Consider the following 22,006-nt stretch of genomic DNA (forward strand, 5'->3'; position numbering starts at 1 on the left):
GACATAGTATAAAGATCACAAATGTGTAATTTGGCGATGGGGAATAATGACATTTTCAAAGACCACATGTTCAAGGAAATTCACAGAGGTGACAAGGCTCTCTTTTGGCAAGATTATTGGCAGTAATTTCCCAAACTAATGAACTATCCCAATTTGATCCCCTTCAACAACGTCTTGCAATATCGTAACACTTACATAGTGAAGGAATACTGGAGGAGCACTCAACCCCATGAAGGGTGGAGGCAGTGGGAAATCGATGATAATTGGCAAGAAATAACAACCATAGTAGATTGGAAGCCTTTCCACAATATGCTCAAAGAGAGACGAATCCCACTCTCTCAAATTCTGGATAAAATACATTGGGGGTACAAGCTGACGAGAATGTTCTCAATTAAAGAAGCCTACTCCTTGGCTAAAGATCACCAATATCTTCCCAGGGAAACTATATGAAGCAAGATCTGGATAGCCAAGCTTTGGCCAAAGATTGATCACTTCTTGTTGTTGCTCAGAAAAAAGTGTCTTCTAACTTGGAATAATATGATCAAAAAGGGGTTGTTCAGACCGTCTAGATGTCCCTTGTGCCAATGATAGGGAGAAGACTCAAAACATCTAATGAATACATGTCAAACAACTAACACTATGGCACTAGGTTTTGAGGGATTTTGGTCATTCAGATCATTCTTGAACCTACCTAATTACAACTATGGAGCAATCGAGGTTCTCCCATTTTAAGAATCCCATATTTAATCATGCCTGGACTTTGACCCATGCCTCCTCTTGTGGAAAATATGGAAAAACCACAACATAAAAATCTTCAGAGACCAAAGCACCTCTCTGCATCAGATTTGGAAGATCATTAAGGACAACATAAGAGAGACTGTCTTCTCAGAGCAGTGGTAAGAAGAGGACTAGAAAGCCAATCAAGAGGAAGCTCAAGTCTTGGTGAATCTTGATCTCTTCCCATCTATGCTCTTCCCCCAAAGTGTCCATAACTTGAAGGATCGAGTATCACCCCCTTCGTCAATAATTCCTCCTCCCGAAGTATTTATTCAAATAAACTTTGACGGTGCCTCTAAAGGGAATCTGAGCCCGACTAGGTTCAGTGGAATCCTAAGAAACTGGATGAGAAAAACTCTGAGGTTCTTTTTCGGTCCATGCAGACATACAAAAAACAACGTCATAAAGTTAACTTCCCTTGAAAAAGGTATAAGGATGGTTGAAAATAAAAATATCACTAATGTTAGGGTTCAAGAGAAATAAATATAACAATCAAGAAACACACATTCAAACCATGTACACCATGATTTTCTGGAAAATCCCAATTGGGGGAAAAACCAACCAACAATAGATCTATTATTTTCCTTGGCTAAAACACAGCCAAGCCGACCAACAACCTAAGCTTTCACCACTCAACCATGGCTACCTACAATGGAGAATACACAAGCCTTTTAAGGGCTTCAACTACATGTAATACCATGATCTCAATACCGTGAGTCACCAATACTAAGTGCCCAAAACTACAACAATTAACCATAATTGTTGACATAACCTCAACTCCACCATAAGGTCAAGTTTATCTAAAAATCCCTCCTTAAAACTTGACTTTGGGTTTTCCTTGGCCAAATCTAGCCAAATCTGCTAAGTGAGCCAGCCACCACTCACCTCTAGGCCCTACCCAGTCAATACCACGGTATTTGATAATCTCCCAAGTTGTCCTAGTTCAACATGCTTCATCATACCACCACATGCATCCCCATATCACCTAAGTGGACATTCAGACTTTACCAGTGATTTACTGGGGTACGCATGCCTTACTAGGCCTTACAGTCATATACCCATTTACATGAAAGTCTTCATTTTATTTTTATTTTGTTGCTATCTTGACCCGCACACAACTTGAACCACTACAAGTTTAACCATGCATTTCACCCTGTAAGACTCCTATCCCACTATTTAACCCTTCTCTTGTAACTGAATTTTTATTAAAAAAATATATATATGAAATTTTTAATAACTCCACAATGAAAAAGACATGCCTCTACTGAACCCCTCCTCACCCTTTGGTTATGATGAAATCAAATAGAGGGATAGCGCAGGCGGGCTATTAGTTATACCCTAATGAAATAAGCCAGCGGAAATGGTGCAGACCAGAGTGCCATGTCCATGCTCCTCCCCTCGCCATCTTGGACCCGAGGGTACTTCTTCCATGGGGCGATCTCTAGTAGGATCCCATCTAACAGCTCCCAGATCTCGTCAATCAGGTCCGCCCCAGGTGGAAGAACATGCTCCTCCTTTTTCCTCTTCGCCTTAGCAGCATCCTCCTCAACTTTGGCCACCAACTCTTCGATCGAGAGGGAGTTGCATTTCTTGGGATTAATCCCATATAACTCTTTGTACATTACCAGCCACACGGCCTGAGAATTTTCCACATTTTATTTTAATGTCTCTATGTTATTCCTCCTTTGAATTTTTTTTCTTTCTTCCTCTTCTTCCACATGGTTTCTTTTCACCCCGTGACAGTTTGTTGGTGCTTCTACTTCCTCCTCCGTGGGCACTACCTCTGTGTTTAATTCTTCATTTTATTTTTTCTCCTCATCGAACGATCACTCAACGGACATTGTTGGTTTGTGCAACAAGCTATTGCTTCAACCAACTCCACCACTTCGTTGATGGGAAAATTTCGAATAGCTAGCCAAGGACCTTGCCAACCAATGCTTTGATACCACTTGTTAGGGTTCAAGAGAAATAAATATAGCAATCAAGAAACACACATTCAAACGATGTACACCATGATTGTCTAGAAAACCCCAATTGGGGAAAAAACCAACCAACAATAGATCTACTATTGTCCTTGGCTAAAACACAACCAAGTCGGCCAAAAACCTAAGCTTTCATCGCTCAACCATGGCTACCTACAATGGACAATACACAAGCCTTTTAAGGGCTTCAAATACATGTAATACCATGAGTCACCAATACTAGGTGCTCGAAACTACAACTATTAACCATAACTATTGACATAACCTCAACTCCACCATAGGGTCAAGTTTATCTAACACCTAAGATCCAGATCACTGGACACTCATAAATTGTGATCAAGATGACCCAGAAATTTTTGCATGGGGTCTCGATGGAAAAGGTGCTTATAATATGAATAATTGAGGCTTAGAGCTACCAAATCAAATACCTCCTTTGATCGTTTTAACATGTGATTCATAATCATAAAGGATGGGAAGGAAATAAAGTAGTGGATTGGCTAGCAAACCAAGGTGATGTGACGAATGCTCTTGACCTGATCTCAGATTGCCCTCTTCTCCTGCACAAATCCTTAATGCCACACTTGGTTGATATCCTTTTTAGGGATCAAATATCTCCGCTGGGGGTGATTATTGAGGCTTCAATAAGGACATGGGGCATTAGTCCCACATAGACGCCATAGGATGAACACGGTGGAGAGTAAATAAGCCTCACAAAGGCCACTAGGGAATGTTCTTGATACAAAGGAAATTATTAGTGTCATGGGCATGGAAAATGATGCTAAGGTGGTGAGGAGGACAATGAACTTTGTATTCTAGGACATCAGGGTTTGTGAGGAGGAAAGCATTGCTGGATTCCTCTTCACATTTGTTCTGGGAGGACGATGTTGGTATACAAACCTAGTAGAGTGTGGTACTGAGAGAATCCCTAGACTTCAAAGGGTTCCTATTGCATGGGATCCTGGGAAGTCTTAGACGATGATTAGGCCTACAAGTGAATTCTAGTATACGGCTTACTCTCACCCATGGAAGGTCTAGAGGAAATTAAATGCAACATTGTCTTCATTCTAGAGTTTCACCTCGCTACTGTGGCTACTATAGATGAATGGTTTCATTCCTATGTTTATGGCATGGTTTTGCATTGTTGCATTTTATCTTTTCAATTCAACTGTGAAGTCTAGACCATATTGTTTTTTTATTCGCATAAGCATTGGGAGTTGGGTGCTCTAGTTACCTAACCATCGGGGTTGCTCTCAATTGAAAGAATTTTTAGGCATGACGGTGTAATGGTAGAGTTGGCCTTTCAAAGCTTGAGTAATTTGGTTTCGAAGGGAGAAACATTTTTTCCCCAACCCCATGGACCTCCATTCTCTGGTGTCAAGGTTAGCAGACTGCAGAGCTTGTTAGTGGGAGGTAGAAGGAGTGTTTGCATATTAGAAAGATTGTGTGAATTTTATGACTATCACATGATGCATTGGCAGAGAGGGTGCCCCAGGCGGTGAGGAGGCAATCATGGTCAAGGCATTCATGAGGAGGACGGGGAGCTGGATGTACCTCTTAGGGACTCATCTGGGCGAGTAGTTCTGCCATCTCCCTTTGACACCATAGAAGTGTAAATCCATATCCTTTAGCATTCGGTTAACCAGCTAGCCTAAGCATAGAATGAGGACCATGTAGACTTGGTTGGTTTTCTTGTTGATATTCTCCATAAACAGAGACACATTTTTTATCACCAAGCCCCTTCAGTGCAACCAACAATAGCTCCAGGTTCACATGGATAATTTTGAGACCGGCATGGCTTACATGAAATACCACATCCATGAGGCATTTAACCGTCTAGAAGTTAATGGTAGAGATATCGAGGAAACCACTTCTAATCCTATTCAGTTATGAAGAATCTAATCAAATGTATATATGTTTTGGATAGATTTTGTGCATGGTGGGCAGTAGATAGAATGATATTTTGTTTTCCCTGTTTTCTTTTCTTTCTAAGATGTTTTGTAAGTACATTTTCACAGTCCAAAAGTTAATGGTAGAGATATCGAGGAAACCACCTCTAATCCTATTCAGTTATGAATAATCTAATTAGATTTTGTGCATGGTGAGCAATAGATAAAATGATATTTTGTTTTCCTTGTTTTCTTTCTAAAATGTTTTATATGTACTTACAGGACAACAAATCCAGTAGGATTGAGGTCTTTTTTGATTTGTATAAAAACTTCTTAGAACATATCATTTTTCTAATTTAATAAAAAATTATAGATTTAAATAATAATAATAATAATAATAATAATAATATAATAATTTTGTATTTAATTGTATTAATTATTTTTTTAATAATGCTTTTTATTTTAAAAACTTTCATTATTAACATGAAATCTTGTTTGTTTGTTAGTATGGGATGAATTTTGTATCATTATTATCAATTTGGTTTGATTTGTTTATATACCAAATGGAGGAGTGAGTCAATGACTTTGTTGTAGTTATTAATTTATAAGGTTTAGAGTTCACTTAAATATTCTTAAAGATGGTGGAGTTTAATGACATATAGCCAAAACTTTTAAACTTATTATAATATACACCTTTAATCATTTCAATTGATAAAAAAAAATTAATAAAAAAATAATAACGTTTCTCAAGAAAGTTTACATCATGAAAAATTTACACGTTGATTAAAACTTGATAAAACATGATGTTTATTACTTTAAAATAGTTTCAATATGTATAGTTGTGTATAGCGCAATTCACTTCCAATGTGGCAAACAAGCTCATTTCGAACGTGGGTGAAAATTTTGTAGCATTTTTGTTAGGTAAAGAGTACATTTTATTGGAAAAGTAACTAGGTCTAGTCTTTATATTTATCGTTATACTTGTATTAAGGCGTATTTTATATAAAAGGAGAAAATTATTTTTATTTGTTCAAGCATGGATTTCATGCTCAAAACTAGGTCAATCATGTTCTTCATGCTTCTAGGAATTGTTGAGTCACGAATAATATTTTTCATATATTAAAGCCTCATTTAGACTCTTTGTAAAAAAATGAAAAATATTAATTTTTGAGTCATGTAAAGTCAAATTGTCCTCCAAAACCAAGTCGGCCCTGCCATGATAAGTCGACCCAGTTGGGGCACCTTTTTTCTCTCTTAGATGGCTGTATATAGGGAAAACCTCATCCTCATTTGAAAAGACAACAAACAAGTTCGATCAATGCATAACACAAGAAGGAAGGAAGTGTGAGGGACATAGAAGAAAGATAAATCCAAGGAAGAGGAAAAAAACTTTGGTTTTTGGACTATTTTTCTCACACATACAAGAATTCTAGGGTTTCTATGAGATACAAGGCTAAGGATTGTAGGTACGAATTACAAACCTTAGATAAAGGGTCGAAACTTTGATTTGCATTAGAATTTGTGAGTTTTGATCATCATTCACTTGGAAAATGTTGGCTTGATTGAATAATATTTTTGGAGAGCTAACTTGGTGCTTGGAGGAGGTTTAGTATTTGGGTCTTCGAGGTCTCACTTTGATATATTTTTGTAAGAAGAGGGTTTTTTGGGTTTTCCTCGATTGTGGGGGTTTTCCCTAGCTTGGAGCCTATATATAGTGTTCTTTGTGTTCTTGTGATATTCATGCACTTTATGTTCTGGTAACTTCTTGATGAAGAATAAATAATAAAAGGCCAACAAATCTCACAAGTAATTATCAAGTAAGGAGAATCTATAATTACCTTAATTTTCCAACATGGTATCATAGCTAAGGTGAAGCAAAGATAGTTTGAAGATCAATCTTGTTGGCATGTCTCCAAAGTAGTCTGAGTCTGAAGAAATAATGCAAGCTCCCTAATATGAGCTTATGAGAAGCCTATGATCTGATTTAATGCAAGTTTTACAAGTTATGATGTTGGCCAATACAATTTTTTGAGATTACCTTTTGGTAGAGTTTGATCTTTCCTCCTAAAGCTCTAAAGCAATCTGAATTACTTTCCTTATGATTCTATTATGATCCAAATGAAAAAAATTATGATTTGGTGAAACGCGAAGTCTGTGATTTAATGCAATTATGTTCGACCATAATGCAAATTAAATGACAGAAAAATGATGTGAGATACTCCTCCTTCAGTTGTAATGAAAGATCCTTGGCATTACAACAATGAAGGTTATGTATTCTATATATATGATCCATGAGTATAATCTGAACTTTTTCTTTTATAATGCAAAGGTTTTCAAGTCAACTCCTCCAAGATATGACTGAGATACAAAGTTTTGGAACAATTATCCTATTCAAACCTAAAACAATGATATAAGTTCCCCTCAAAATGATGCATTGTATTTTACTTTGATGCAAGCTTATTCTTGGTACGAAATTGAGTTATATGACTATGATCCAAGACACTTTTATCATCCAAGGTATGACAGTGATACTTATATGAGAACTATCGAAAGTGTTGCACCTTGACTATGCTACACTTGTACAATGATTTGAGTTACCATGTGATCTCAAGCTCTTTTGATGTTAGGTCCCTATACTACTAGTGTAACCCCTTATTTTTATTAGTGCAACCCCCTTATTGTATTGTTGTGCCCATGTAATCCCCGTATTTTTATTATTGTGCCCCATAGAAGCCCACTATTCTTATTGTTGTGCCCCTACACTATTATTGTTATGTCGGCTTTGATTATATTATGACCTCGTAGATTCCTATATATTAAAAGGAGGTCTTGTTATTTGTATGGTTCAAGAATTGTTAATTTGTGTAATGTAAAGGAGACTTCCCCCTCGAAGAGGCTTATTTCTAAGTTGTTGGTCTATCTTTTCTATCTTTTTATGATCTGGTTTCATAAAATTTGGTATCAGAGCTTTGGATTCTAGGGTTTCAATGCTCTAAACAGGTCATCATGGAATTTTCACTATAAATTTGTTTCTGAAATGTTTCAGAAGCTAAAAAAACTCATTTAAGAAGCAATCCCACTAAACCTCGAGTCTGAATTTCGGATCTTGTTTCACTATATTTTCGGAGATATGATCCCAAAAAGTTAGGGTTTTCGTAATATTCCAAATTACATCCCAAACAGGTGATCTTGGGAAAATCATCATGACTCTCTCTCTAGATATGATCCCAAAAAGTTAGGGTTTTCGTAATATTCCAAATTACATCCCAAACAAGTGACCTTGGGAAAATCATCATAACTCTCTCTCTAAGCATCTCATTCAAATTTCGTAAAAAGTGACCAAATGCAGACGAACCGTAGTTTGTTGGGTAGCAATTTCAGAACATAAGGTCGAAATAGTGACATGTGGCACGTCATACACATTCGCTCTACTGAACCAGTCTATAATTAGGTCATTGTGGGATATTGGTCATAACGCTTTCTTCAGAAATACAATTGCAATCAGACTTGTCGGGTTAGAAAGTGGACACATAGGACTATCGCATGTCAAAATTTCAGAACTTAAAGATCTGAAATTATATAGTTACATTCATTTCAAGATCAAGCTCCTAAAATCAAGAAAAAGCGATATGAGGAAGTTTGATGGCAAGGATCCAGTAAATTGGATACTATAGATGGAGTAATATTTTGATCTACATAAGGTAAAACTATTACAAAAGGTATGTATTGCATCTTTATATTTAGAACCGAATCAATTTTTATGGTATAAAGGGCTTTGCTCTCATAAACCACTTGTCACATGGTCAATTTTCATGGAGGAAATGATAGCACATTATAAGGAATACAAAAAGCAACACCCTCTTTAGCCAATTAATAAATTTAAAACAAAAGAGTTCAATGGTAGAGCACATTGAGGAATTCAAAAAATTGAATATAAGGGTAAATGATATTCCAGAGAAACAGAGGATTGACATTTTCATAGGGAATTTGAAATATAACATCCAACATGAGGTTCGCCTTTGGGAACCTGATTCATTGGAGAAGGCATACAAGTTGGCAAGAAAAGTGGAAAGCAAAATTATGGCAACTAGGAAGTCTACCACTCAGAACTATAATGTTGGAAGTGTCATTTCTCCTAGCCTTCCACAACCTACAAGGTTGACACCACAACAATTGGAAGAAGAAAGAGAAAAAGGGCTTTGTTACAATTGTGATAGAAAATACATTAAAGGTCATAAGTGTTCTGAGAAGAAATTATTTTACATAGATTGTGAAGAGGAAGAAGAAAATGATCAAGAAATGTCAAAAGAACATGAAATACACCATGAACCAACCATAGAGAAAGAAGAAATGAATCCAAACATATCTTGTACTGCATTGGTAGGAATTACCACTCCTCAAACTCTCAATATAGAAGGACATATCAAGAAGAAAAAGGTTCAAGCAATGAAATATCAAGAAGGAAAGGATCAAGAAACGTCAAAAGAAAAGGATACTCCCTAGGAACCAACCCCAGAGAAAGAAGAAATGAATCTGACCATATCTTGTAATGCATTGGCAGGAATTACCACTCCTCTATCTCTCATGATAGAAGTACACATCAAGAAGAAAAAGGTTCAAGCAATGAAATATCACGTCGAGCATCAACAACAAGTTCTCCAACTTTTAAAGGATAACTTCACTTTGACACAGAATCGAATGAAACAACAGGCAGATCAATATCACAGCGAAAGAAGTTTTGAGTAGGTGACTGGGTATTTCTACGACTACAACCATACAAAAAAATATCCCTCAAGGAAGCTATGAAGGATAATAAATTATCACCAATGTATTTTGGTATCTACAAGGTGTTACAAAAGATTGGTACTATGGAATACCAATTGGAGCTTCCTGCATCTTCCTGAGTGCACTTAGCTTTCCATGTTTCATTCTTAAAGAAGGTTATAGGTGAGAAGATCCTAGTTCAAACAATATTGCCAGAACTTGACGAGGAAGGTAAAATCATATTGGAATGAGAAGCAGCCACAAAAACAAGAAATTGATAGCTACAGAATAGATAAATTTTAGAGTATCTCATCAAGTGGAAGAACTTACCTGCTAAAGGTTCCACATTAGAGGATGATAATTTTATACAAAAACATTTAGAACTACTCAAGCTTTGAGGACAACACTTTTTGAAGGAGAGGGGAATGTTAAGTCCCTATAATATTAGTGTAACCCCTTATTGTTGTTAGTGCAATACCCTTATTCTATTATTATGCCCATATAGTCCCCATGTATTTATTATTATGCCCCATAGAAGCCCATTATTGTTATTGTTGTGCCCCTACAATACTATTGTTATGTAGGCTCTGATTGTATTGCGACCCCTTAGACTCTTATATATAGAAAGGAGATATTGTCATTTGTATCATCCAAGAATTGTTCATTTGTGTAATTGTTGGGTCCCTATAATACTAGTGATTACCCCATTACTATTGTAGTTATACCCCTTATTTATATTGTTGTGCCCCTATTACCCCCCATATTGTTATTTCTGTGCCCCATAGAATCCCCCTATTGTTATTTGTGTGGCTTTATATTATTATTGTTAGGTCGGCTGGATTATATTGTGACTCCTTAGACTCCTATATATAGAAAGGAGGTTTTGTCATTTGTATCATCCAAGAATTGTTCATTTATGTAATGTAAAAGAGGTTGCCCCCTTGAAGAGGCTGAATTCTAAGGCGTAGATCTTTCTTTTCTATCTTTTCTTTAGTTGGTTTCATAACATTTGGTATCAGAGGTTTGGATTCTAGGGTTTCGCTGCTCCAAACAGGTCATCGTGGCATTTTCGCTATAACTTTTTTTCTGTGACGTTTCAGAAGTCGCAAAAAAAAACCCATTTGAGAAGAATTGGCACTGAACCTTGGGTCCAAATTTCAGAGCTTTTCACGCGATATTTTTGGAGATATGATCTGAGGAAGTTGGCCTTTCTGCAGACTCCTGAATTACATTCAAAACAGGTGACCTGGGGAAAATCGTCATAACTCTCTCTCTAAGGATCGGATTGAAATTTCGTAAAAAGGTACATAAAGAGGACGGACTGTAGTTTCATTTATGTGTGTTTCTGATTCAAAGGTTGAAACAGAGACTCGTGGCACGTCGTACAAGTTCGCTCTACTGAACCAGTCTAAAAGCAAGTCACTGTGGGAGATTTCACATAACTCTTACTTGGAGAATCCAATTTGGCTCAGACTTGTGGCATTGGAAAGAGGACGCAGAAGGCTACTACAAGTAGCAATTTTAGAACTGGATGATCCGAAATTACAGAGATACATCAGATTCAATATCAGGCTTCTATCAAGTGAAAAAAGGTGTGTAGTTTTTTTTTTTAAATTTTTATGTAAGCTTGGTTTAACGGAATTCAAAGGGCATAGTAAAGCATTATTATCGGTAACTGATGCCCCGAGGAAAGAAAATGCAAACACCTAGTAAGGAACCTGAAAGCTCTAGCATGACTCATGAAGAAGAGGAAGAAATGCTACATGATATATCAAAATTACAAGAACAAGTGCAACAAATGTCATGCTCACAAAAGCTAACAGAAGCTAAGATAAGTGGCGTGGAATCTAAAATAAATGGCGTGGAATCTAAGATAAATGGCGTGGAATCTAAGATAAAGGGCATGGAAACTAAGGTGGAGGATTCAATGGTAAATTTGAAGATAGATTTGAAGACAGACATAGAAGAATTGAAGAACTTGCTACAAGAAAGGGTCACTAATGGTGAAAAGGTAGTAAAGGAAACTCATGATGAGAACAAAAGAAATGTTAATCATGATTCCATAGACTCTAATGTTGGATCGAAGACTCACCATGTTCCAAAAATCGATATGAGGAAGTTTGATGGCAAGGATCCCGCCACATGGATATTACAGATGGAGCAATTCTTCGATCTCAATAATGTGCAAAACACACAAAAGGTACGTATGGCAACTTTATATTTGGAACCAAATCAGTTTGTATGGTATCAATGGCTTTGTTCTCGTAAACAATTTATCACTTGGGCAATTTTTACGGAAGAATTGATAGCACATTATGAGGATACAAAAAGCAACACTTTTTTTAGCCAATTGATAAGTCTCAAACAAAAGGGTTCAATAATGGAGCACATTGAGGAGTTCCAAAAATTGAACATAAGGGTAAAAGATATTCCAGAGGAGCATAGGATTGATGTGTTCATAGGGTCTTTAAAGGATAATATCCAACATGATGTGCGCCTTTGGGAACCTGATTCATTAGAGAAGGCATTCAGGTTAGCAAGAAAAATGGAAAGCAAAATTATGGCAACTAGGAAGCATACCATTCACAACTATAAAGATGGAAGTGTTGTTGCCCATAGTCTTCCACAACCTACAAGGTTGACACCACAACAATTGGAAGAAAAAAGAGCAAAAGGGCTTTGTTACAATTGTGATAGCAAATACACAAAAGGTCATAAGTGTGCTGAGAAGAAATTATTCTACATAGATTGTGAAGAGGAAGAAGAAAAGGAGCAAGAAAGGTCAAAAGAAGAGGATATATTCCAGGAACAAAGCCTAGATGAAGAACAAATAAATCCGACCATATCTTGTAATGCATTGGCGGGAATTACCACTCCTCAAACCATCAAGATAGAAGGACAAATCAAGAAGAAAAAGGTAATAGTGTTGATTGATTCAGGAAGCACCCACAATTTTATTCATTGTAGGGTAGCAAAAGAATTGAATTGCTTCCTATATCCAGCACCAGAGTGTCAAGTGATGATTGCAAATGGAGGAACAATAAATTGCTCTGGAAAGTGCCATAATATCAAGCTATCCATGGGAGAATATGTATTGACTAGCCCAATGCTTTCCATTCCAATGGGAGGTGCTGATGTTGTACTAGGAGTCCAATGGCTACAATCCTTGGGTACAATAGCTTTTAATTTTCAAGAACTTTTCATCAAATTTTCTTCGGAAGGAAAGGAAGTTGAATTAAGGGGTATTGCAGGGAAACCAGGAAAGATAATCAGCTCTAATGGTATGACAAAGCTTCTAAAAAAGGAGCAAAGAGGTGTAATTGCACAATTATGTTCGCTAGATGTTTCCACATTGGAATCATCTATTTCTCCAGATCTCCAAAAAGTCTTGGACAATCATTCCAAGGTATTTGAGACTCCCAAGGGTCTCCCACCTATGCGTGATCATGATCATGCTATTCATCTGATTCCAGGAAGTGTTCCTCCAAACATCAGGCCGTACAGATATCCCTATGTCCAAAAAAGTGAAATTGAACGTATGGTTGCAGAAATGCTAGAGGCTGGTATAATTCAACCGAGTCAAAGTTCTTTCTCAGCTCCAGTAGTATTGGTGCACAAGAAGGATGGATCATGGCGCATGTGTCCAGATTATAGGGAGCTCAACAAGCTCACTATTAAAGATAAGTTCCCCATTCCTGTTATTGATGAATTACTGGATGAATTGCATGGATCAATTTACTTCACCAAGTTGGATCTTCGTTCGGGATATCATCAAATCAGAATGAAGATTGAAGACATTCCAAAAACGACATTTAGAACTCATGAGGGTCATTATGAATTTTTGGTCATGCCTTTTGGCCTTACCAATGCACCTTCAACATTTCAAGGTTTGATGAATTCAATTTTCAAACCATTCCTTAGAAAATTTGTGTTAGTATTTTTTGATGATATACTAATCTACAGCAAGTCTTGGAAGGATCATGTTGAACATGTTGACAGGGTGCTACAACTATTGGAGGAGAAACAATTATATGCAAAAAGATCCAAATGTTTCTTTGGAGTCCAGGAGGTGGAATATTTGGGTCATATTGTATCTCATGAAGGAGTTAAGGTAGACCCTAGCAAAATTAAAGCCATTAAGGAATGGAAAATCCCCACATCCATAAAGCATCTGCGAGGATTTCTTGGGTTGACAGGGTATTATCGCAAGTTTGTTAAGAATTATGGGAGAATAGCAGCACCTCTAACAACATTATTGAAGAAAGATTCATTTTCATGGACTTCGGAAGCAACAAAGGCCTTTGAACATCTTAAAGAGGCAATGTGCCAAGCACCGGTCTTAGCTACACCGGACTTCACAAAAACCTTTATTGTGGAATGTGATGCTTCAGGAAATGGAATTGGTGCTGTTCTAATGCAAGATGAAAGACCCATTGCTTTTGAAAGTCGTCCAATCAAGGGAAAGTTTTTAAGCAAAGCTATTTATGAGAAGGAAATGTTGGCAATACTCCATGCACTTAAGAAATGGCGACCCTACCTAATGGGAAGACACTTCAAGGTAAAAACGGATCATGATAGCCTTAAATACTTTTTAGAACAAAGATTATCCTCTGAAGAGCAACAAAAGTGGGTCACAAAGATGTTGGGTTATGACTTTGAAATCATCTACAAAAAAGGGAAGCAAAATGTGGTGGCAGATGCACTCTCAAGAAAGGATGAGGATGTGGAAGCATTGTTGTGTGCCATTTCTATTATCCAACCAGATTGGATAAACGAAGCAAAGGAGGAATGGAAGAATGACGAAGAAGTGTGGGCACTTATTCGAAAGCTACAACAAGATTCCAGTACTTCTGATACATTTAGCTGGAAAAATGATTCGTTATGGTACAAAGATCGCTTATACCTCTGTAAGAATTCCCAGCTAAAACAAAAGATTCTTATGGAATTGCACACTTCTCCCTTAGGAGGGCACTCAGGATTTTTAAAAACTTACCACAGGTTTAAGAAGGAATTTTTTTGGGATGGCCTTAAATCAGATATTCAAAAGTTTGTGGCGGAATGTTTGGTTTGCCAGCAAAATAAAGTTGAAACAATTAAGACACCGGGTCTATTACAACCTTTATCCATTCCAAGCCAACGTTGGGAGGAGGTTTCAATGGATTTTATCACAGGTTTACCCAAGTCTGAGGGAAAGAGTGTCATCATGGTGGTAGTTGACAGACTTACCAAGTATGCACACTTTTGTGCATTATCACATCCATTTAAAGCCAGTACAGTTTCTACTGCATTTATGGAAACAGTTCAAAAGCTACATGGAAACCCAAAGATTATTGTAAGTGACAGAGATCCCATTTTCACTGGAAATTTTTGGACAAAATTATTTTCTTGTCTTGGTACTCAGTTAGCTCATAGCTCATCTTATCATCCTCAATCTGATGGGCAAACTGAGATAGTAAACAAATGTTTGGAAGGATATCTTCGTTGCTTTGTATCTGATAAACAGACACAATGGGTCAAATGGTTGCCTCTGGCTGAATGGTGGTATAACACTTCCTTCCATACAGCAACAAAAATGACCCCATTTATGGCACTTTATGGGTATCAACCACCATCCATCACATCATATTTAAGAGAAAATTCTAAGGTTCAGGCAGTGGAACATCACATCGAACATCAACAACAAGTCCTCCAACTCTTAAAGGATAACCTCGTGTTGGCACAAAATAGAATGAAACAACAGGCAGATCAACATCGCAGTGAAAGAAGTTTTGATGTAGGTGATTGGGTATTCCTACGGCTACAACCATATAAGCAAATGTCCCTAAAGCAAGCTAAGAAGGATAATAAATTATCACCAAAGTATTATGGTCCGTACAAGGTGTTGCAAAAGATTGGTACTATGGCATACAAATTGGAGCTTCCTGCAGCTTCTCGATTGCACCCAGTCTTCCATGTTTCATGTTTAAAGAAGGTTATAGGTGACAAGCTCCCAATTCAAACAATATTGCCAGAACTTGATGAGGAAGGAAAAATTATATTGGAACCGGAAGCAGTCATAGAAACAAGAACTCGACAGCTACGAAATCGATCAATTTCAGAGTATCTTATCAAGTGGAAGAACTTATCCGCTGAAGATTCCACATGGGAGGATGAGAATTTTATGCAGAAGTATCCAGAACTACTCAAGCGTTGAGGACAACACTTTTTTGAAGGAGAGGGGCATGTTGGGTCCCTATAATACTAGTGATTACCATGTTGGGTCCCTATAATACTAGTGATTACCCCATTACTATTGTAGTTATACCCCTTATTTATATTGTTGTGCCCCTATTACCCCCCATATTGTTATTTCTGTGCCCCATAGAATCCCCCTATTGTTATTTGTGTGGCTTTATATTATTATTGTTAGGTCGGCTGGATTATATTGTGACTCCTTAGACTCCTATATATAGAAAGGAGGTTTTGTCATTTGTATCATCCAAGAATTGTTCATTTATGTAATGTAAAGGAGGTTGCCCCCTCGAAGAGGCTGAATTCTAAGGCGTGGATCTTTCTTTTCTATCTTTTCTTGAGTTGGTTTCATAACAGTAATGTAAAGGAGGTTTCCCGCTCAAAGTGACTGATTTCTAATGCGTTGATCTTTCTTTTCTATCTTTTTGTGAGTTGGTTTTATAACATTTGGTATCAGAGGATGATGTTCATCTTTGGGAACCTAATTTGTTGGAGAAGGCATTCAGGTTGACAAGAAAAGTTGAAAGTAGAATTATGGAAGCAAGGAATCCTACCACTCACAACTATAAATATGGAAGTGTTTTTTCTCCTAGCCTTCCACAACCTACAATGTTTACACCACAACAATTGGAAGAAAAAAGAGAAAAAAGGTCTTTGTTACAGTTGTTATAGAAAATACACTAAAGTTCATAAGTGTGCTTAGAAGAAATTAGTTTACATAGATTGTGAAGAGGAGGAAGAAAAGGATCAAGAAACGTCAAAATAAGAGGATATACACTAGGAACCAACCCCAAAGAAATAAGAAATGAATCCGACCATATCTTGTAAACTGTTGGTAATAATTACCACTCCTCAAACTCTCAAGATAGAAGGACATATCAAGAAGTGAAAGATCACATCGAGCATCAAGAAATGTATGCGACCATATCTTGTAATGCATTGGCAGGAATTACCACTCCTCAAACTCTTAAGATAGAAGGGAATTTAAGAAGAAAAAGGTTCAAGCAGTGAAATATCACATCGAACATCAAAAACAAGTTCTCCAACTTTTAAAGGATAACCCCACTTTGGTGCAGAATATAATGAAACAACAGGTAGTCCAACATCGTAATGAAAGAAGTTTTGATATAGGGGACTGGGTATTTTTACGAATACAACCATACAAACAAATGTCCCTCAAGCAAGCTAAGAAGGATAATAAATTATCACCAAAGTACTATGGTCCTTACAAGGTGCTACAAAATATTGTTACTATGGCAAACAAATTGGAGCTTCCTGCATCTTCCTGAGTGCACCTAGTTTTCCATGTTTCATGCTTAAAGAAGGTTATAGGTGAGAAGCTCCCAATTCAAACAATATTTTCAGAACTTGACGAGGAAGGAAAAATCATATTTGAACCTAAAGCAATCATGGAAACAAGAACTCGACAACTACAAAACTGATCAATTTCATAGTATCTCATCAAGTGGAAGAAATTACCCGCTAAAGATTCCACATGGGAGGAGAGGAATTTTATACAGAAGCATCCATAACTACTCAAGCATTGAGGACAACAATTTTTGAAGGAGAGGGGCATGTTAACTCCCTATACTACTAGTGTAACCCCTTTTTGTTATTAGTGAAACCCCCTTACTATATTGTTGTGCCCATGTAGTCCCCAAATTGTTATTATTGTTCCCCATAGAAGCCCACTATTGTTATTGTTGTGCCCCTACATTATTATTGTTATGTCGGCTCTGATTATAGTATGACCCCTTAGACTCCTATATATAGAAAGGAGGTCTTGATATTTGTATCATCCAAGAATTGTTAATTTGTGTAATATAAAGGAGGTTGCCCCCTCGAAGAGGCTTATTTCTAAGTCGTTGATCTATCTTTTCTATCTTTTTGTGAGTTGGTTTCATAAAATTTGATGTGATTTGTGATCAAAGTTTCTCTGAGGTTAAGTGATGTGAATTTATTCTAGAGGTGTGATGCGAATATTAAACATTAATATGTGTTGTCTCTCCCAATGGAATATCATGATAGTAGTACAAGCTAAACTTATATGATATAATACAAGAAACTTGACCTCAGTATATGACAATGAAGATTGATATATGTAACCTTGATATGTAGGGTACCTTTCTTGTCATAATAGTGATATGCATACACCAATGATATGTGTCATATCTTCCAAGGTTTAACAACAATATTATTTCTTGCTTAAACTCTCAAGGAGACTGAGAAAATGTAAGGGAGAAGTCGAGATGTAGTCCATGTGAAGGCTGGAATTGAAGGCCAAGATGGGATTCTAAGGAGGTCGTGACCAGATCCCTTTAATGCAACTTTTCTAGAATACTTTAGCGAAGAACGATTGATTTCTCAAGGAGTAAGATGGGTTTTGTATTATGAAATCCAGTCATGCTAATGGAGAACTTGTTCCTACAATATGGTTGAATTTTGAAAGAAATCCAAGGAATAAAAATGATTTGTGGCAAGGCAAAAAATAAGAGACAGATCCAGGCATGAGAAGAAGGACATCTGGGCAAAATTTAGAGGATTGGTTCTGAGTAGAAGAAGGAGGATTCTCACGGTCAAGAAGGGATGATACTTCTGTATAATTGTAGGTTGAAGGAAGAAACTATTTTGGAGATTGAATTTCCTATTAGGCCTTCCAAAAAAAGGTTGCATTTATTTGTGGAAACTGTGCAGGAAGAGGGTCCATTGGTGAGGGTTTTTTTGTGTGTTTTGCATGTACAAGGAAGTCCTAGATAGGACCGAATGGTCTAGGCTCATATCTAAGGTTGTTCAGAAGGAAGAATTGAAGAATCTCTATGTACAATGAGCAGAAGAGTTGGTCCACTATTGTGTGAGAATATTTGTGAAAAACCTAAGGATAGTGAAGTAGTGGGAATTCAGTATCAATTGGGTTATGCTTGGAAGACCTTATTTTAGTAATATTGTTGCAGATAAGTCCATATTGAAAGGAAGTTTGGTTAGTGCTCTAAGGACTGCCAATTTGAAGCAACAATAGGACAGTTAGAGGGTTGTGTATAGAAACACTAAGGACAATCATCTAAGAGGCAGTGAAAGGATTGACAAGAAGGTTTATTTGAATACCCTAAGAGTTTCCTATCTTTGAAATATGAGAATAACAACTAAAGGTAATAATTATTTGAGTTTATGGAGTTGATTTAACTGATAGAGACTAACTGGAAAGATCAACCAAGTTGTGTTCAAGGTTGACTAAATAATAGATTGGCTAAACTTGTACTGTGATGATCAGCCAGTTGAAGGAACTATGTGATGGACTATCTTCAAGGCAAGAAGTAGTGTTGGACACAATATAGGATTCAATAGGTGAAGACCTCAAGTGCGACATTATAAAGTATTAGGAGGCAGATTTGGCACCCTAGTTCAGGAAGTTGTAAGATGAGCAAACTCAGTGATAAGAGGGGTTGGTTGAGGAAGCTACAACAATAATAAGTAGGTAATGTAAGGGAAGTATGAGTACTTCCAACACAAGTAGAAGCTTGTTGATGCATTCTCCCTATTTGAGAGGGAGTGAGCATGGATTTCTACTCTCAGGTTGAGAGGGAGTAAGGTTAGACACAGGTTCTCCTTGTGTCAGGTACTGTGACAAATTGGGATTGATATCCTAGGTTAAGTACATGGGCATGGATAAGGAGATTGGTGGATTGGATACGCATCTTGGACATACATTATTTATTCATGTATTATGATGGAAATCCTAATTCAAGTACATGGACTTAAATAAAGAAAGGTACAGTGGACAAACATTTCTTTGAGGGAAATGGTCTAGTGCAGGACATACTCTAAGTATCCTAGGTGGAGTATGTACCTTAGAGAGGAGGTATGGTGTCACACGGAATGCCTCCAACCATTGTGCTTTGATCTTGTATAGAGATAGAGTGTACCTATCAAGGTCTTGGTAATGTGAAAATGTTGGCTATGGTGATACTATCATCACTGAACCTTATCAATCTAAATCCCTTCTTATGTGAATATTTCAACCTGAGATAGACCCATTGATTCATTATGAATACCACCCTAGTTAAGACAGAGTGTTGGAAAAGTAACTAGGTTCGGTCTTCTTATTCATGTTTGTACTTGTATCAATTTGTATTTTATATAAAAGAAGAAAAATATTTTTATTTTTTCAAGCATTGGTTTCAATATCAAGTCTAGCTTAAGCATGTTCTTCATGCTTCTAGGGATTGTTGAGTCGAGAATAATATTTTTCATATATTAAGTCCCGTTTGGACTCTTTTTAACAAAACAAAAATATTAATTTTTGAGTCATGTAAAGTCAATTCATCATCCAAGACCAAGTCGGCCCTGCCATGATAAGTCAGCCCTATTGGGGCACCTACTCTCTCTCATGGATGACTATATATACGGCATACTTCTTCCTCATTTGAAGACATAAAAAAAAGCTCGATTTATGCATAGGAAAAGAAGGAAGGAATTGCGAGGGACATAAAAGAAAGAGAAATCCAAGGTAGAAGAAGACAACTCCAATTTTTGGACTATTTTGCTCACATATGTGAGAATTATAAGGTTTTTGTGAGTTACAAGGCCAAGGATTTCAGGTTTGAATTGCATACTTAAGATAGAGGACTGGAACTTTGAGTTGGATCATAATTTGTGATTTTTTACCATCATTGACTTAACAAACGTTGACTTGATTGAAGAAGACTTTCGGATGGCTGACTTGGTTCTTGGAGGAGATTTAGTCATTGGGCCTCGAAAGTCTCCCTTTGATTTGATTCTATAAGAAGATTATTATTCTATTTTTCCCAAATTTTGGGGTTTTTCCATGGCTTGGAGCATATATCTTTTTTTCTTTGCATTCTTTTGATCTTCATGCATTTTATGTTCTAGTAATTGCTTGACGAAGAAAAACAATAAAGTATTAAAATTCCAACAAATATCACAAGTGATTATTAGGTGATATTTTGTGATGACCGGTGAAAGGTGTTAGGGTTTAGAACAGGAAGCAACAGAAGGAACGAGATGGTAGCAATAGAGGGATGGGAGGAGGGATTTCCACTCCCTCCTATAGTAACATCGTGTCAAACAGAAGCAAGGAAACAATTTTGAATGGATTTAGGAAACCCTTGGAGGCAGGGAAAAAGAAGGCAAACACAAAAAAAGGGGAAAGCAGCAATTCTGATGAACAAGAAAAGACTCATGGGGAGGTCAGAAGGGAGGAGAGACCAGGGGACAACATTCAAAGAAATGATTACAAATCTACAATAGGACCCTGTAAACCTAAGTCAACCATCAAACCCCGAGTGGTTCTAAATGATCCTGCACTGTAGGCGCATAGAGATCACATGGCGACTTATGCTATTATATGCAAGTTTATGGGTATTTGGCCCACAAAGAAGAATCTGTACACATGGATAAGAAACAACTGGAAACCAAAGGGAAAAATAAATCTGCATCTAGGGTCCAAGGGTTTCTTCACAGTGGTTTTCACTAGCCTAGAGGACAAAGACAGAGTGTTTGAAGGATGACCCTATTTCTACGCTGCTGCAGGCCTATACATGTAACCTTGGGTGATCAAGTTTGTCCCAGAATGAGAAACGTTCACATCGGTACCAGTATGGATAATACTATACTCCTTACCTCTAGATTATTGGCTACCTAAATCCTTAAAATCAATATGAAATAAATTAGGACATTTTCTAAAACTATCAGAGGCAACTCTGTGAGGTAAATATACCTCCTTCGCACAAATATGTGTGGAAATGGATCTATCGGTAGCACTTCTGGATGAAGTTGTCCTAGAAGTATATGACGAGGAATGGGTACAGGCGGTGGACTATGAACATGTCCCATTTAGATGTCGGAAATGTCATGAACATGGGCACCTCTTAGGGACTTCCCAAAAAACAAAAGGGAGGATAATCCAAGAACCAATATAGGTAAAGATCCTGAAGGATTCACCATGATGGGAGGTAGAGGGAAAGGACGGGGAAGAAAGTACCAAAAGAAACCCAGTGAGAACAAGATACCAAGTCGCAATAGTTTTGAGATTTTAAAATAAGAAGGAGGGAACATTCAAAAAGATGATAAACCAGACAACCATACCACGGAGAAGGACAAGGAGGACAGTATGGAAATAACACAGGAAAACAACGAAAAAATGGAGACTATACCAAGCAATATGGAATCAAGCAGGGACCAGGAGATGACCCCAAGTGAAGTTGGAACAGAGGACCGTGAACTACATGAGATTCTTGAGAGGGATAATATTGATCTAGAAAAATTCTTAAACCAGGGAACCAACAAAGGGATAGACTCCCTACCACAAGAGGAGTTTGATAGAGTACAACAGCTCTTCCACTGCAGATC

General features: G+C 37.2%; 1 pseudogene; it reads right to left on the reverse strand.

Moving 5' to 3' along the window:
• Positions 1-2,108: 2,108 nt before the first annotated feature.
• Positions 2,109-22,006, reverse strand: part of LOC149241483 (3-hydroxy-3-methylglutaryl coenzyme A reductase 1-like) — an 83,714-nt pseudogene continuing 63,816 nt past the window's right edge.

This window comes from Pinus tabuliformis, chromosome 8 (genome assembly GCF_031772625.1).
Source record: "Pinus tabuliformis cultivar Carrire ecotype Pingquan chromosome 8, CPIR1, whole genome shotgun sequence".
In the NCBI taxonomy this organism is placed as follows: domain Eukaryota; kingdom Viridiplantae; phylum Streptophyta; class Pinopsida; order Pinales; family Pinaceae; genus Pinus; species Pinus tabuliformis.